This window comes from Colias croceus, chromosome 7 (assembly GCF_905220415.1).
Source record: "Colias croceus chromosome 7, ilColCroc2.1".
Classification (NCBI taxonomy): domain Eukaryota; kingdom Metazoa; phylum Arthropoda; class Insecta; order Lepidoptera; family Pieridae; genus Colias; species Colias croceus.
The window spans coordinates 11,880,150-11,900,272 of NC_059543.1; positions in this window are offsets into that span (position 1 = coordinate 11,880,150).

The following is a 20,123-nucleotide window of genomic DNA, read 5'->3' on the forward strand; positions in this document are numbered from 1 at the left end:
GAACTACACATTGAAGCAAGAAAGAAGGAGAATAAAAACGACTTAAACATACAGAATCAATATAAAAAGTATAGAAACTATTGTAACAATCTTATAAAAAACCTGAAAAACGAATATGAAGGAAACCAGCTACGTGACGCAAACGGTGACAGCAAAAAGACCTGGAAGGCAGTAAAGAGCATATGTAACATTAAAAACAAGACCTCTAATTTTTTATTTTTATTTATTTCTTTATTTATATCAGGCAGCATTGCCCATATATTGTTAGTAGTAGGTACTTATTCTAGTGTTAGTAAAACTACATATACTTATTTTTAGATTTTAGAGTTATTAGCCATTTTTTATTGATAAAATTATGTACATTATTGAGAACTTTTAAAATACTATTATCATTTTTATTAATTCTATCCCTAATTGAAAAGATTTTTTTCCTTAATATAGCATAAAAATCATCTACTCTGTATAATACAAACATATGAGATGCACTACAAAAACGTGGCAATCCCATGAACATCCTGAATGCATTATTGTATTGTACTCTAAATGTGTTCATTGTTTTTCGTGTATGCTTCACCCACAAGCTACTTGTATAAAACGACTGACAATAGGTTGTGAACAATAGCTTTTTGACATTCCTACTACATTTTTTAAATCTTCTTATTATCATGTTTGCCCTAACTGATAGATTTCTTCTCTCCCTCTCTATATCCTCGTCATCACTCAGAGTGCTGGTAACGAAATGTCCCAAATATTTAAATTTACTTACATTAACCAACTCTGTTTCATTAAGATATATCGGAGGGACGCTGTCAGGACCCCGCCCCGACCGAAACACCAAAACATTGCTTTTTTTTTCATTATAAAGTAACCCATGCTCACTTGCATATTTCTGACAGATTCCCACCAACACTCTGAGTATAATAAATAGCACAGCACTGTTAGTTACATCTACCGACCCCGACGCAAATTTAAATAACATTATCAGCTTCTTGCGGGTGTGGGTGAGCATCTTGCTGAAAAAACACTACGCCTGTTAAATAAATCCAAAGCTGAGCTGGCTGGCATGCTTGATCCGCAGAATGACAATAATATGTCGGGTAAATCCTTTTTTGCAACGGCAACCGATGAGACTGAAGTGAAAAAGCTAATAAGCAATCTTAAGGAATGTTCAGCACCAGAGTGGGACGGAATCACCAACAAAATACTTAAGCTAACTAAAGATCATGTAGATTCACCCATTGCTTTTTTGTGTAACCTTAGCATCTCCACCGGAATGGTCCCACTTTCAATGAAAACGGCCGATGTATGTCCAATTTTCAAGTCAGGCGATAACACAATTCCCTCAAATTACCGTCCAATATCACTTCTTACTTCGGTTTCCAAAATTCTAGAAAAAATTATGAATACCAGGCTTCTAATATATCTCGAAAATAATCGATTAATATCAGACAACCAGTATGGTTTCCGTAGTCAAAGATCAACAGAAAATGCAGTAACAAATCTTATCGATTTTGTCACCTCTAAATTGGACGATGGATATAAATGTATTGGAGTGTTCCTAGATTTAGCGAAAGCTTTTGATACAGTGTCTAGACGAATTCTTTTAAAAAAGTTGGAATCTTTCGGCATCAGAGGCACTCCTTTAGCGTGGTTTCAATCCTATCTCACTGAACGTAGGCAAAGAACTTGTATAGGTCAACAGCACAGTAGCTATGACACAATCAACTTTGGCGTACCACAAGGCAGTGTGCTAGCACCGACCCTCTTCATTCTCTACATAAATAGTCTCTGTTCCTTACAGCTACCCAAATCAAAATTCTTCACTTATGCCGATGACACTGCCATCGTCTTCTACGACAAAACCTGGCAAAATGCGTACGAGGTTGCAAATACTGGTATAAAGCAAGTCTCTAATTGGCTGAATCTCAATCTCCTAACGCTTAACGCAGAAAAAACAGAGGTCATCAATTTCAGCGTTAACAAAAGCAACTCATGCAAACAGCGTCACGCCATTAAATTCCACTATGGCAACTGCTCACAAAATAACATAATATGCGACTGTCCCGCATTCGAAGAAGTTCAAAATATTCGTTATCTTGGAGTCTATGTAGATAACCATCTCAACTGTAAAAAAACAAATTGATTATGTCTCTGGTCGCCTACGTAAGCTAATATATATATTTAAAAGAATGGGCCAAGTCGCTTCGGACAAACTGCCTAAAATGATCTACTCTCATTATGCGAATCCATAATCAACTACTGCATTGTAGTATGGGGTGCTGCACATAAAACACACTTAATGAGAGTAGAGCGTTCCCAACGAGCCATACTAAAGGTATCATAATATATGAAACCCCGTCGCTACCCAACGGATATCCTCTACCGAGAGACCGGTTGTATGCAAGTACGACAACTTTACATTATGGCGGTCGCTCTTCGGTTTCACAAAACTGCACCATCAAATATGTATGTCACTTCTCGTTCCCAAAGATGTAGAAAATGGAATAGACCTAAAACTAAACTAAATTTTGGCAAAAAATCATATCTATACATAGGTCCTTTTATTTACGAAAAACTAAATTTAGCAACTAACCCCTGACCAAGAGGCAATGCAAAAAACATGTAAAAAATTTCCTTTGTTGTTTGGACTACGAACACACGGAAAACTTCCTCAGACCATAGTATTTTCTAGGGTTTGATTTTACGCGAGTATTATACATTTAGAAATTAAAGACTTTTTAACGGATTTTAAACGCGATTTAATCATTATATTATTTTCCCGACGTTTCGAACACTTTACAGCGACCGTGGTCACGGGGAGACTGAAGACTGACTGACTTCCTCAGACCATTAAAATAATTCTACAAACTCACTCAAGACATCCATCCTATCTCATTCACTCGCAGAAATTTATTCAACTAGCATATTGTATGTATTTTCGTAGTCAAGCATTTACCTCTGTATAAACTGTGTAAATAGACGTGAGCTGGAAGAGACTATTCTCCACAACACAGGGAATCCTAGTGTGGAGATTAGTGCATTGTATTATCTACCAAATGTTTATGTAACAATAAAGATTTTTCTTTTTTTTTGTATATGTTACAGGAAATGTATGTAATCCGTCATTGTATACAATTCCTAGGAAATGTATACAATTCCTAAAATCGTACGGAAATGTGTGAAATAAATTATTTTATACACATTTCCTAGGAAATCTATACATTTCCTAAATAGCTATCGGAAATGTAAAACATTTAAGATATTGATATGTCGCAGGCAAGGGTTGGACTAAAGCAAAGGGGGCGCAGGATTTAAAAAATTTTTGATGGAGTTGGTGTCATTATAACACCTATTTATTATTGTTTTATCGTAAAGATTACGCTTATATAAGCATGTTTTATAGGAACAACTTTTCTCTAAAATCAAAAATAGCCGAGATATTCGCCCTCAAAGTTAGGTTAGGTTTAGGTTATGTTAGCCGTTAGGTTAGGTTAGGTTAGGTTTGTTAAAAAAAACTACACAGAAATAGGAGCCCCGCGAAGCGGGGCTCCGTCGACGAAGATCGAACGATCGAAGATAATAATATGAACATAATATTATTACAATTTTACGGTATGACTGTTACCCGATTGTATCAATAATAATAATGATGTAATGTAATAATGATGTAATGTAATGTAATGTAACCATTATTTTTATTGTCTTTCTTTTATATCGAATTTATAAATATGAATTTATTGTAATACGCTTTAGATAACTTTAAGCTGTATCCCATTGTAGTATTGTAATTGTACACATTTTGTTGGGTTGCGATCTGCTCGTAAAATTGATGTGGCGCCTTTGGACCCGGCAAGTTCGTGGCCTGTTGAGTGTATTTAATTTGAATAAATAAATAAAATAAGAGCTATAATAAAAAAAAATAACAACGTGTTTTATTACAGAAAGCATTTACTTTACACATTTCCTAATACGATATAGGAATTGTATACAATTCCTAGGAAGATTATACATTTCCTAGGATATGCATGCATTAAATAGTTTTTTAAACAATATTTTATACATTTCCTAAATGGTATCGGAATTGTACACATTTCCTAGGAATTGTATACAATTCCTTGATTTCATACATTTCCGGTAACATATATAATAAATTCCTACTGTTTATAATGTCTCTTTTACTAAAATTAGAAACAAAATAATGTGAACAATAATAACATTAAAGTAGCAGAAAATACAACACGACAACAAACTAAAATCCGCAACATAATCCAACTATCTCATACAAAGGATTTTCTCCTCGTACATTAAAATTTAAACACGCAATGAAAATGTTAGTACAGGACATAACAGTTGAAGGCAACAGTTTAAACAAAAGTATAGTTTTGAATACCTTTTCCCTCGCGAGTAAGGGCCGCAGCCGGCAATAAACACTCGATAAACAAACCCACACACACACACACACACACACACCTGCTTCATATTTACCACTGTAACACCAATTTCAGGAATGGGCTATGACACTATGTGTACTTACTTTCTTAATTAATTTATAAAATGAATATGACTCTAATAGAACAATAAGGATGATAAAACTTTTTTAAGAACATTTTATCAAATTTATCCAACTATTATAGAAGCATAGATAATACCAACGAGACCAAAGGTTGCACCCTGCCCCCAACGCCCCACCGCCCCTGCCTGGCCCACGCAGGAGCCGTCAGAGCGACGCGGACGTGGCTTACACCCGCCAATTGTATTGTGTTGCTTGTCTAGTTAATGTTAACTGCATTAGGCCTGCCACGGGTACACAAAACTTTTGGGTAGGGATCTCGTTTCATTGCGGAATATGGGTTTTAGAAATATAGACAAGTTAAAGTGTTAGACACCTTATTACTTTGGGAGATAGATACTTTCATGTTATTATTGTGAATAACTGCATTTTACTTTATTAGGTACGTTATATTCTTTTCACATCATCATATCATCAAAATCATCATAGAAATTCCTTTCGTAATGTGAAAAACGTCAAAATGTGTTGGAAACATTAAATTTCGCCACAATAAACCAGGCAAGAGATGAACAAGTAAAATCCGCCTTATGTACTGTATCTATCCATGTACTGTATAAAGTATTATCCATTTATTGTAAATATTTTGAGCTTGGTGTGGCACAAAACTGTTAAACAAATAAATAAAAATTGCATTCTCTTTTAAGTACATGCATACATGACTCAATGTAAAAAAGGGTATCTTATCTGTTATAAGCGTATTATAAACTGTGAACGGGAGCTTTAAAAAAAACCTTTTTAAAATAAATATTTGTTGTTACAAATAAAAAAAATTACTTACCTATACCTGTATTCAAAAATAAATATACAAGTATGATAACAACTTGTGACTCTACTGAAGGTAGTGTCAGCTGATGTACGAGCGCAGAGGTCACGCGCCACGCTGCGAGCGCCAGGAATTTATATTGGCTCCCGTCACACACCCGATACATTACACCTACGCTGTACATTTATAAGACTGTTGACTGACTTGCACGCATCCACATCAGATATATTAAAGTATGAAAAAAATATCAACTAGTGTTTACGTATTCATACAAATAACTTTGTAACAAATGAAAGTTTTTCAAACTCATTGTCGGATTTTGTTTCTATCAAAACTCTTTCTATACATAATAGCTGATTTACACAGGGTCAGTAGAAGATTTTAACTGTTTACATAGACTTCAAGCCTCTGTACTGACTTCAAATCTGTTTACACAAGGTTTTTTTTCGGGTCAGCACTGATTTGCCTCGAATTTGTAGTCAGTTACAGTCACTGACCCTGTGTAAATCAGCACTTATATACATACCAAAGTAATAATTAATAGGTATTTATTTGAACACAAATCGAGATGGATATAGCCAATAATTACTTATTAATGTGCATGTTAACGGAAATGTATGTAATCCGTCATTGTATACAATTCCTAGGAATTGTATGTAATTCCTAAAATCGCACGGAAATGTGTGAAATAAATTATTTTATACACATTGCCTAGAAAATCTATACATTTCCTAAATAGCAACCGGAAATGTAAAACATCTAAGATATTGGAAGGTACGCGGGTCGATGGGGGGAGGGCTGAAAATTCGTAATCAGAATTTTTGGTTTGGATAAGGGGGTGGGTTAGGTTAGGTTCGTGTTTTTTAAAACTAGATAGAAATAGGAGCCCCCGAAGTGGGGCTCCGTCGGCTCTAGGCCTCTTTTTGTAGAATTTGGAAAAAGACGAATTTCGACGATTTTCGTAATATTATAAGGGGTTATTAAATTAATTGAGAAATCACAATAATTAAAGTATAAAGAGATCATTCCATTAGATACATGCAACCGAACCTTTGTGATGAGCATTGAGCATTATACTAATGAGCGCAGGATAATCTATACTTGCACATTACGATACAATACGTCGAAACACTCGCAAACCACCGATTGTTCAGTCGTTATCAGACTAAAATCACATTCAATCCCTGTTTTAATCATATTATTATAATTTACATCTACTACATATTGACGTCACTAACTCTGTAAAATACAAGCAAACGCTATAAAATTAAAATACAGTTTAATGTTTTAGCGTTTCATGACTATAATGAGATGTGACAACGATGACGTCCACGATGAACTACAGCTGCTATCGTCAGCTAAAATCATATTTAAGCGGCGCAGCGTTTAAATTCGATGCAATTCAATAAGTACAGTTTCAACCCTGGTTTGTCCAACATTAACGATGCTAAAGATACAAATTAGATGAATGAATTGCTAAAATTTATGTTTATGCTTATTACCCTTCAGGGTTAACAAGACTCAATTCGTGCGGAACCACACTCTCCGCAGACTAATGAATTAAGATTTATTCAATCAGATAGAGTTGAAACTCAAGATAGATCTATTATTATTAATCAAGATTATACGCTACAAAGCACTATCCAATATTGACTAGTAGTAAATATTACACAATTTACTCCTGGTTGAGTAAGATAACGCTTCTTGTGTCACAACGTGACGCGCGCGTGCCGATGGCCACAGAGCGTCACGCGTGTTGACTCTGCGGCTAACATAATTAAACAATCCGTCTTACATCTTGAATTATGTATTTAACAAACGGCTTGATTACGTCTGCATATGTCGCTCGTTACTCTCGGATAACATTACGTTCAAACTTTGAATCTTATGCTTTCTAGACTAGACTCGACTCTGTCAAGTTATATAGTATTTAGTTTTACTGTCTAATCTTCAGAAACAGTTATGGAGTAAGGGAGACAGGAAAATTTTAGACAGACAAACGCTAATCAAGTAGAATTTGATAAAATTATATACACTTGAAAATTGTGACACAACATTCAAATATATTTTCTATAGGTAACTGATAACAAATACAGTGCTTCCGCTAGTACTTCTATATAATTAAGAATGAATTGAGACAATTGTATCGTAAAAGCTCCCCCAGGGCACCGCACACATGCTGCGGCTCCATTAGTTAGCTATGGCACAATTATAATTCGATCCCGACCTGATCACGCGGCAGCCGACAGCCGCTCTGGGAAATCAGTGTCTGACACTGCGATGAGATCTACTGAAACGATTTATAATCCAAGCGACGCCTGCTAAAATTCGGAACATTCCAGATCAGCTAAAACTTTCTGACAACTTTTTGACAGTCTCAGATTTACAATTAACAAAGTTTTTTGTCACTGCATGAAAATGGATAAAAATAGCTTACAATGTATTTATTTGTACATTATTTGTTAATATTTACGTACATTACATTTATTTAATAGAAATTGTATATAGGACGTTGATCGGGTATATCATCATAGTTAATACATTAATGTTCAAACGTTTTCCTATAACGTGTTGGGCGGCCGTTGCTCTGCCCTCTGCTATCATATTTTCAGTTAACACGTTCTTAAATTAATTTCAATATGGTTATAAATTTACATATTACCGTTGCAATTATCTAAATAATGGGGTGAAATTTTTAATCAATATCGGATCATCATTTTGTTTGATTAATTATGATTTTTTAGGAACCCACATAACCTTAAATTGTGAAAAGGGAGCAGATAATATTTACGAAATTAAAAATCAAAACACAGTGGAAGAGAAGATATTCCCTCAACATATGAAATTCCGTTGACTATAACAAATATAGAAGGATGTCAAAGACCGGATTTCGCAGGAAATTGTAGAACCTAAATGTAATAATTTCTTAGGCTACATTTTTTTTACCATAATATATTATTTCCTCTATTTCTAGGATAAAAAAACATATCTAGAAATCTGTGATTTCTTTAGAGAGTGTAGATATAAGATGACATTTGTAGTGTGGGCCTGACGTTGGTCGTGCACTAAAGTGTACAGTGTAGAGTAGAGCCGCCCTTTCGCGCCGACAGCTAAATAGGCTAACGCCGCCGCACGCCACTTAAACATGTTTCTTGACATTATACAGATAAAATATAACGATAACCTATTTCACGGTTATTTATTACGTAATGATACATTAGTTTATAAAGATTGTATTGTATCACTTGATAAATTGTCAGTACTTATTGTACAATGTGAGCCGTGAGGCGTGAGTAAATAAGCTGATGATTTTTTCTTTGGGTAGTTTATTGAATTTATATAGATGGTGATGAAGAAGCGCTTAAAACATATACATATTTCCAATTTATTGTAAGATAAATTTATTGAAATGAGAAGATATTGCTCGTTCACATGATAACCACTTTACAAAATTTGCTGAAGATTTGTTAACAGTATCCTGACACATATCCACGTAAATCGGCGACGCGAATAGGATTTTGAACATGCTAACATTACAGTATGATATATTAAGAACATTAATAAAACTTAAACTTGCATCTAATTAAATATTTATCATGATTTTGTACGGATAAAACTCACAAAGATTTCACTGAGTTTTATCGAGTGGACTTCACAAAAATCGTATCATTCCTATATTTGATCGTGAATGTGTATCGCACGGCTCCGGGTTTAATCTCCGTTTGATTAAAACACGGCTCACGTACGTGGCTCGACCTGCGCTAGCGGGGCTTGACGAACTTTCCAGGTGAATTTTTTGAATATTATTTCATCGCTAATAGAAATCTTGACTTGTATAAATCTTGATAGTTCATGATACATCGCCCATTTTTGCAAGTGACTACTATCAAGCTAATTTTCCGTTTGTAGCTTTATTTTGATGAGACGCCCAATAATTTCATGTACGAAAGTCTCGATTGTGGTAGCTAACAGAGATAACAAGGATAAAATTTTTGATTTGATGGTTCTCAAATATTTATTACTAACTGAATGAATTTTTTTTTTTTTTGTTCAATCTCAAGATAATTACCTAAATTATTCGAAAAAATATTTGTCCTACAAAATCAATGGTTTGTTCAAAGAGTCCCCCTTTCCAAAGTGTATCGATAACGAGGTCATCATAAATGATTACTAACAAGCTGATTTTTTTGTTTTCACTTAGTTAATGTTTATATAATTCAACAGACATATTGTCCTACAAATTGCGTAATAAATATTTGAGAACCATCAAATCAAAAAATTTTATCCTTGTTATCTCTGTTAGCTACCACAATCGAGAGTTTCGTACACGAAATTATTCGGTGTCTCATCAAACTAAAGCTACTCACGGAAAATCAGCTTGATAGTAGTCACTTGCAAAATTGGGCGATGTATCCTGAACTATGATTTGCGCCAATAAAACGGTCATACATTACTCGTCAAGTTCTTTCTCTTCTCTAAACAAAATAGAATGTAATTTAAAAACTAGAATTTAAAAAGTATTAAGTTAGTAGATTAGTCCATTACTATTATTTCCCAGAAATATAATAGAATAAGAAATAGATCTACATTTAATATAAGAAAAGATAGTGAATAAGTTGGGATGGATGGTCCTTAAACAAAAACCGTCCGCCATCGCAGATATTGGCTTCCTATTAATAATATAAGAGGGTCACTCGGGAACATATGATGATTTGTGAACGAGGAAAAGGTTTAATATTTGACACGTGGCTCGACACGCGGCTTCGGACGGATAAGGAAAAACCACACTTATGGCTGTTTTTTCGTTTAAATGAGTTCAGCATTATGAATGTTATGTTTTTTTTTTATTGTATCTTTTTTATAATTATTCAGCAATTTAAAAATGTGTCTGTGTGAAAACACTACGCCTCAGACTGTTCACAATATTTGCTACAAAATTGTTGGGATAGGTCAATCGGTATAATCTGTCGGTCATTTGCCGCACGACTGCGTCTCATTACGGATTAACGGCCGCCCGCCTAAAAGTATATAAATTATTTTACAAAACCAATGTACAAAATAATATGCAATAGGTACATTTTAGAGCGAGGTAAACAATCTAGTTTTTCACTAACATTTAGTGATTATAATTTACGGGTAAGCGTCACCCTTATATTATAAGCAAGTTGTGAGAGTTTCTTTAACTCTCACGTCTGCAAGTAGTTCTTTTAATATTATTTCAGTTATATTTTCTGGTAACTTATTCATCAATAAATAATTTAAGTGTTTTTATGATGGTGTAGCTAATGTTTCTTGTACGCATTTGGAATGAGAATAAAACAGGTTCCATATTGTAACAGTGTCAGTACAACAATTAATGTAGTTAGGTAAATCATAATTTAAACATTATTGAATTAATGGCATCCGTTGTGGGGAGAATTCGCGTAGTTTGTCAGAAGAATTCAAAGGATTTTCAATATTATCAGCAGTGAATATTCAAAAAGTACAACCGTCTCATAGATTTTCCGAAGAAATTTCTAGAAATTTTCCAGGACATTTCAGAATACCTGGTTACCCATAACATACATCTAGCATTACTTATCTGTAGCTAGACATCCACGCTACTATGAAGAACTATGATGAATTTATAAAGAATAGAAAAAATTCGATCACGAGGCGGGACTCGAACCCGCATCCTTCGCGCCATTCCGGGGCGGATGCCTCACCAACTCAGCCACTCGTGACCCGCCCGAGCGATCGAATTCATTCTATTCTTTCAGTTTTATGTGTCTGAAGGGACACACCGCGCGCCATCTATTGAAATGATTAACAACCATTCATATTGGTTGAAATGGAAATCTATTGAAATGATTAACAACCATTCATATTGGTTGAAATGGTTGTTAATCATCTCAATAGATGGCGCGCGGTGTGTCCCTTCAGACACATAAAACTGAAAGAATAGAATAAATTCGATCGCTCGGGCGGGTCACGAGTGGCTGAGTTGGTGAGGCATCCGCCCCGGAATGGCGCGAAGGATGCGGGTTCGAGTCCCGCCTCGTGATCGAATTTTTTCTATTCTTTATAAATTTATATTTATAAAGCATTTGAATGCCATAAAACCAAAAATATAAATTGAACTATGATGAGTTGAAATTATTTTGGCTAACAAATACGTAAGAAAAATGTAAAATGTATATATTAATTAATTTAACGAGAAACGATACGTTACTTTGTTACAAAACTCTTTTATGCAGGGCAGAACGTCCCATAATCGTAACTGTCGCCTCGTAAGTACGTAACATCCGTTCATACAGGAGTCCATGCAATTAAATGCACGTACAAGCTTCGAGCCATTTCTCGAGAAATAAATGAGGACGAATAAATTCTACGCGTTAAATTGAACAAAACTGTTCGGAACATTTATCTGTAACATCATTACATTACGCTAACCGGAGATGGAAGATATCTGCTGGAATAATTTCCGGGGGGAGGAGCAGGTGGTTCGAGTCATCGATATGGCCTGTATAACTAAGCACCAATCAGCTTCATGAATCGGCGACATTTGATCTAAGTTGTGCAATTCATTTCAAAACTGTAATAGAGAGCAGTTTGTGAACTACACTTAAATCTGTAGAATAAATTTTAATAAAATATTCGTTAAAATTCTTAACCACGCATTTATAAGTTCGATTGAGTAAATACTATATGATTCGTGCGACAATTTCCGCGAGAGAAAACGCCTGAAAGCGCCGCGGTAGCGCCGCGGAGGGCTGCGGAGGGCGGGCCGCCGATACGAGCGCTTAGCAACTCCCGCGGGACGCTGATTTGCACAGATATCTTTTCCGAAACGTTACACGGAGTCTTTACGCTTAAGTATATTGTGTTTAACTCCATTCTAATATATTACAGAGTTCTTATCGCGCACTCGGAAAATTCAGAGTAAAATGGAAAAGCTTTCGAAATTATTATTGCATTTATACCAAATTTTGCATAATGTTCTACTGCGAGAAGTTTCTACCTGTAAAATGTGATGCGATAATAATGTGTATAAAGTACCTACAGTTTTTATTAAGAACTAAATACTTTTTAGTTTTAAAGTGAAACTTTTATAACATCGTCTCAAACTTTTTGGTCTGTGTAGCGCATGTCGCGTGTATCGCGTAGGTATACCTACTCGGCAGCCAACCGTCACGCGACATGCGCTACACAAAGCAGTGTTCGGAACCGTTCGAACAGTTTCACTTTTACCGTGGTTTCATAAAACCACACAACATTTTTTTTGAATTTATATTTTTTGGTTTTTATGGCATTCAAATGCTTTATAAATATAAATTTATAAAGGATAGAAAAAATTCGATCACGAGGCGGGACTTGAACCCGCATCCTTCGCGCCATTCCGGGGCGGATGCCTAACCAACTCAGCCACTCGTGACCCGCCTGAGCAATCGAATTTATTCTATCCTTTCAGTTTTATGTGTCTTAAGGGACACACCGCGCGCCATCTATTGAGATGATTTAACAACCATTTCAACCAATATGAAGCACTTTTCAGTGAATACAATATTGTAACGATGGAACACGACCTTTTCTTGAATTTATATTTTTTGGTTTTTATGGCATTCAAATGCTTTATAAATATAAATTTATAAAGGATAGAAAAAATTCGATCACGAGGCGGGACTTGAACCCGCATCCTTCGCGCCATTCCGGGGCGGATGCCTAACCAACTCAGCCACTCGTGACCCGCCTGAGCAATCGAATTTATTCTATCCTTTCAGTTTTATGTGTCTTAAGGGACACACCGCGCGCCATCTATTGAGATGATTTAACAACCATTTCAACCAATATGAACCACTTTTCAGTGAATACAATATTGTAACGATGGAACACGACCTTTTCTTGAATTTATATTTTTTGGTTTTTATGGCATTCAAATGCTTTATAAATATAAATTTATAAAGGATAGAAAAAATTCGATCACGAGGCGGGACTTGAACCCGCATCCTTCGCGCCATTCCGGGGCGGATGCCTAACCAACTCAGCCACTCGTGACCCGCCTGAGCAATCGAATTTATTCTATCCTTTCAGTTTTATGTGTCTTAAGGGACACACCGCGCGCCATCTATTGAGATGATTTAACAACCATTTCAACCAATATGAAGCACTTTTCAGTGAATACAATATTGTAACGATGGAACACGACCTTTTCTTGAATTTATATTTTTTGGTTTTTATGGCATTCAAATGCTTTATAAATATAAATTTATAAAGGATAGAAAAAATTCGATCACGAGGCGGGACTTGAACCCGCATCCTTCGCGCCATTCCGGGGCGGATGCCTAACCAACTCAGCCACTCGTGACCCGCCTGAGCAATCGAATTTATTCTATCCTTTCAGTTTTATGTGTCTTAAGGGACACACCGCGCGCCATCTATTGAGATGATTTAACAACCATTTCAACCAATATGAAGCACTTTTCAGTGAATACAATATTGTAACGATGGAACACGACCTTTTCTTGAATTTATATTTTTTGGTTTTTATGGCATTCAAATGCTTTATAAATATAAATTTATAAAGGATAGAAAAAAATTCGATCACGAGGCGGGACTTGAACCCGCATCCTTCGCGCCATTCCGGGGCGGATGCCTAACCAACTCAGCCACTCGTGACCCGCCTGAGCAATCGAATTTATTCTATCCTTTCAGTTTTATGTGTCTTAAGGGACACACCGCGCGCCATCTATTGAGATGATTTAACAACCATTTCAACCAATATGAAGCACTTTTCAGTGAATACAATATTGTAACGATGGAACACGACCTTTTCTTGAATTTATATTTTTTGGTTTTTATGGCATTCAAATGCTTTATAAATATAAATTTATAAAGGATAGAAAAAATTCGATCACGAGGCGGGACTTGAACCCGCATCCTTCGCGCCATTCCGGGGCGGATGCCTAACCAACTCAGCCACTCGTGACCCGCCTGAGCAATCGAATTTATTCTATCCTTTCAGTTTTATGTGTCTTAAGGGACACACCGCGCGCCATCTATTGAGATGATTTAACAACCATTTCAACCAATATGAAGCACTTTTCAGTGAATACAATATTGTAACGATGGAACACGACCTTTTCTTGAATTTATATTTTTTGGTTTTTATGGCATTCAAATGCTTTATAAATATAAATTTATAAAAACCAAAAAATATAAATTCAAGAAAAGGTCGTGTTCCATCGTTACAATATTGTATTCACTGAAAAGTGCTTCATATTGGTTGAAATGGTTGTTAAATCATCTCAATAGATGGCGCGCGGTGTGTCCCTTAAGACACATAAAACTGAAAGGATAGAATAAATTCGATTGCTCAGGCGGGTCACGAGTGGCTGAGTTGGTTAGGCATCCGCCCCGGAATGGCGCGAAGGATGCGGGTTCAAGTCCCGCCTCGTGATCGAATTTTTTCTATTCTTTATAAATTTATATTTATAAAGCATTTGAATGCCATAAAAACCAAAAAATATAAATTCAAGAAAAGGTCGTGTTCCATCGTTACAATATTGTATTCACTGAAAAGTGCTTCATATTGGTTGAAATGGTTGTTAAATCATCTCAATAGATGGCGCGCGGTGTGTCCCTTAAGACACATAAAACTGAAAGGATAGAATAAATTCGATTGCTCAGGCGGGTCACGAGTGGCTGAGTTGGTTAGGCATCCGCCCCGGAATGGCGCGAAGGATGCGGGTTCAAGTCCCGCCTCGTGATCGAATTTTTTCTATTCTTTATAAATTTATATTTATAAAGCATTTGAATGCCATAAAAACCAAAAAATATAAATTCAAGAAAAGGTCGTGTTCCATCGTTACAATATTGTATTCACTGAAAAGTGCTTCATATTGGTTGAAATGGTTGTTAAATCATCTCAATAGATGGCGCGCGGTGTGTCCCTTAAGACACATAAAACTGAAAGGATAGAATAAATTCGATTGCTCAGGCGGGTCACGAGTGGCTGAGTTGGTTAGGCATCCGCCCCGGAATGGCGCGAAGGATGCGGGTTCAAGTCCCGCCTCGTGATCGAATTTTTTCTATCCTTTATAAATTTATATTTATAAAGCATTTGAATGCCATAAAAACCAAAAAATATAAATTCAAGAAAAGGTCGTGTTCCATCGTTACAATATTGTATTCACTGAAAAGTGCTTCATATTGGTTGAAATGGTTGTTAAATCATCTCAATAGATGGCGCGCGGTGTGTCCCTTAAGACACATAAAACTGAAAGGATAGAATAAATTCGATTGCTCAGGCGGGTCACGAGTGGCTGAGTTGGTTAGGCATCCGCCCCGGAATGGCGCGAAGGATGCGGGTTCAAGTCCCGCCTCGTGATCGAATTTTTTCTATCCTTTATAAATTTATATTTATAAAGCATTTGAATGCCATAAAAACCAAAAAATATAAATTCAAGAAAAGGTCGTGTTCCATCGTTACAATATTGTATTCACTGAAAAGTGCTTCATATTGGTTGAAATGGTTGTTAAATCATCTCAATAGATGGCGCGCGGTGTGTCCCTTAAGACACATAAAACTGAAAGGATAGAATAAATTCGATTGCTCAGGCGGGTCACGAGTGGCTGAGTTGGTTAGGCATCCGCCCCGGAATGGCGCGAAGGATGCGGGTTCAAGTCCCGCCTCGTGATCGAATTTTTTCTATCCTTTATAAATTTATAACATTTTTTTTAATAAAATTTTTGAGGTAATTTGTATTAAATGTAATGTCATAATGGTGATCGAGGAGGAGCTGCAATAATTCGTCGGAAAGCAGGAAGGTCGGCAGTTCGCAGCTAGCAGCCCGCAGCCCGCCCGCTGGCGCGGCGCCAAACTGCGCAAACTTATCGCACATTACACTTGATTATTATGCTCTCGCAATTATTGTACTTGAGCTCGAACTCATTGGGATTATCTCTGTAGTCATAATGTGTATTCTTGAAATACGGAGGTTTATTTCAAAGATAATTAGCAAAAACTCAATTATAGTGTATTATAATTGCAAAGTGAGCGTGGATATACTTATTTCATTGACAAAAAGAATATAAATAAATATAACTTCATGAAGTTTATTTCGGGCTATAAATAAATGAACATTATACCATATAAAAATAATAGATTCATAAGTAACTGAATTAGGTACGTGACTGAAATACTTACACTATACAAGTATACAGTTGTGTCTCGTACAGATGGAGCAAAAATTATTTGATGATAATGTAGGTAAGTCTGCATTGTAACCCCATTTAAGTCACACTTAAGTCTCCATTATAATATTGTAATAGTCTTCGTGGAAAGGATCCCGCATAATTACCGCGTAATAAGCGAGCTTATGGACCCCTACAATCCTTACATTTAAATTTTTCAGTCGCAAGATAGAAAGAGCCTTTCAGAAAATGTAATGTTTCAAGCACGCTCTACTTTGCAGAACTGCAGAACTTATAGCTGTGGTATACCCGGCCTTAAAATATATCTAAGAATTTTTAATAACAATAAACCACACAATAAACATAATTTAACCATAAAACTTACCCGGGCTGGTTTCGCAACGAGCTGCAGTGGACATAGAGGTGCCGGGGAGGATGCGGCGCGTGAGCACGGCGACGTGACTAGTGGCACAGGGGCTGAGGCGGGGTGCGGGGCGGGGGGCGAGGCGGGGCTGTGCGGGCCCGCGGACGCGCTGCGCGGCGCCGGGGTGCGGCACCGCCGGGCTCCCTCATCTGTACACAATTTTAAACAACTTTAATTTTTTAATATTACTGTATTATTATTATGTTTCTCATTTCCATAATACTCGGGTACCACCAGAAGGACGGTACCCGGATCTTTGGAAGGCTTACGTGGGGACACGGATCCAACACGCAGAGGCCCTTTCGAGAATTTTAATGTGTTGTGGGACACCAGCCGTAGCCTGCCCATGACTGCACTATAGAGATATAGGTAAACCAGAATCTGATGGCAATTAGGGAAATCAAAATTTTGAGTGTGCAACCCTAGGGAAAATGGACTGAACGATCTTGATACTGCTTATTTTTTAGTTTGTTCTCAATATCATTAGTCACATTACATAAGTGGACAATACTGTACTTAATAATGAGATATCCACGTAATATTATGTAGGTACATACTTACATGTATAATATACATATTACTTTTACACAGGTAATACATATTATTATTTACACATACCTATATTTGTATGTTCATTATCATTATGCCATGTGAAAATATCGATGTTATATCGATAGAAAACTAGACTGCTTATAATTTTTTATAAAATAAAATAAAAGTAAAATAAAACTATGTTTATTTTCGTAAGTATTAATAGATACACACATTATAAAATTGACTTGGACAGTTTGGACTTGACGAATAGCCGTATTGGAAACTCCTGTAATAAGTTTTCATAAAATTATATTTCAATCAACAAACAATATTATAGTTACCTACATATAATATTTTTAATTAAAAGTATCAAAGCGGGTAAGTCCAATTTACCAATAAAATCTTCTAAATTGAAAATTGTGATGTGTTTGACCCTTCTTCATCAAATATTTTTCTATACACATTATAAACAACACCTCTTGCTTGTGATCACAGCGGCTTTTTCGACATTTTCGAAGATTTTTTAGACAAAATCCTAAAAATTATTTATCAACTGCAAAAAAGACAAATAATTTGACAACCAATTTGATAGTTGTCAAATAAGTTGCCACATGAAAATCTTTTATTTCTTAAATATAAATATGCCATCAGATTCTGGTAGACCTATACAGTCCTAGGCAGTCCGCGGCCGATGTAGGACTATTGCAGGGTATGGAAATTTAATAATTGGGCTATGGATTGGGATGCTAAATGGGCTGGTATTGGGGACTATGGGAGACTATGGCACCTGCCTTTCTACTAAAATCAAGTAAAAATATGTTGGCAGGTGGTGACTCGCCCTCTCACTGTATGGGCCCCCGAAATAAGTCGCTGCAATAGTGCGACAAGGGGGCAACATATTGTGAGCAGCTAAGGGTGGAGAGGCGTCCCTGGACTTTAAACTACGATCACGCGCTCCCTGAGGGTCCAGCATCACGTGCCCACTCGCCACTTACGCTTCGCATCCACCCTTCGAGCTAAAAGCTCTCGCGACTCCACTCTGGCCGGCCGGTTAAGGCAAGCCAGAGGTGGGGGTCCTGTCCTCGTCAGGCTTCACTCCGACCGGCCGGTGAAGGCAAGCCGGAGATGAAGACAGGGGCCTCCCCCGGGAGCGCTCGGTTCCCGCGGGGTCGCTACTCCCCGACACCCCGCCACAAGGTGTCCTGCGGGTTGACTGACTGCACGGGTGGAATATCTATTGTCACATAGACAATAGATATCCCAACCGTGGGCGATGGGGTCGTCACATCCCTACGCCATTATTATTATTATTATTATTTTATAAAATTTTTTGAATGGGATAACTTACATATAAGTAAAACATAAACTAGTAGCTGTAGGTACAATTAATTGCAATATTTGAACAATGTCTCCTATGCTAGGAAATGTCCTGTGTTACAGGAGACATTTATACAGGAGACATTTATGTATTGAGCTAATAGCTTTCCGTCTGTGGCTTCATCCAGGTTTTCCAAGAAAAGAATCCCGTATCCCGTTCCTGTGGGATTTCCGGGATAAAACCTATCCTATGTGTTTGACCAAGTTACTCTCTGTGTGTGCCAAATTTCATTGTAATCGATTCTGTACTATTTGCGTGTACTATTCTGATAAGAATTTTCCCTATTGTTGACGAGCTTACCGTGAGTAGACCGGGAGTGGGGCGGTTCGGGGGTGCGCGCGCGGCGCTCCGGCGGCGTCAGCGCCAGCAGCTGGCGGTACAGCTCCAGCTCGTGGTAGAACTCCGGCGAGGGCCCGCGCTCGGGCGTGGCGCCGGCCCCCGCGCCCTGCGCCCCCGCGCCCCGCGCCCCCGCACCGCCCGCCACCTCCGCCGTCAGACCGTTCAGCACGAGGCGGCGCCCCGCCATACCGCCGCGAGCGTCGCATCCGGCCGTCACTGCGCGCGCGCCGCTACCCGCTCATTCACACACTTTACACACATTACGCCCTACAGTCTACAGTCTACACTATAATACACCAGTTACTTTGAAATTTTTAGAAAAAAACTTTATTATTTCTTCAGGATTGTCCATCAAAAATATAAAACTTTTGCGTTGTTTTCACTAGTTTGTACAAAAGTTTGTCTATTAGCTGCGCCTACGACATCGAATAGAATACATTACCTATGTTTTTTTTTTTTTTATTTAATATATACTTACCTATTTTATATTAATTCTACCTATTTCTAGTTCTACCATTTTCAACAATCAGACACAGTAGGGCTACGCTGAAAATGGAACAACGAGCTCTACCAGCAAATGGCTCAAAGGTTTCTGCTTACAAATAAAACAGTTAAAAATTTTACACTTTGTTTTATTACGATGCCATACTAAATACTTTTTACTTTTAAGTTTCTATATTAAGTTTAAATGCATACAATATAAGTTAAGATAATAAAAAAAACTGGAAAGATGTACTTTGCTTGAGTCGACATGATCACCGAGGTAATAATATTATACCCTACATAATATTATTATGTATAGGTATGTACCTGTAGGTACATAATAATATTATGGAGGTAGGTGTAAGGTTTAATTAACTTTTAACTGTATTGTGAAATATTCAAAAAACCTTATTTAAAAGTAGTTAGTTAGTAGTTTTACACAATGTAATTCTCTATTGAA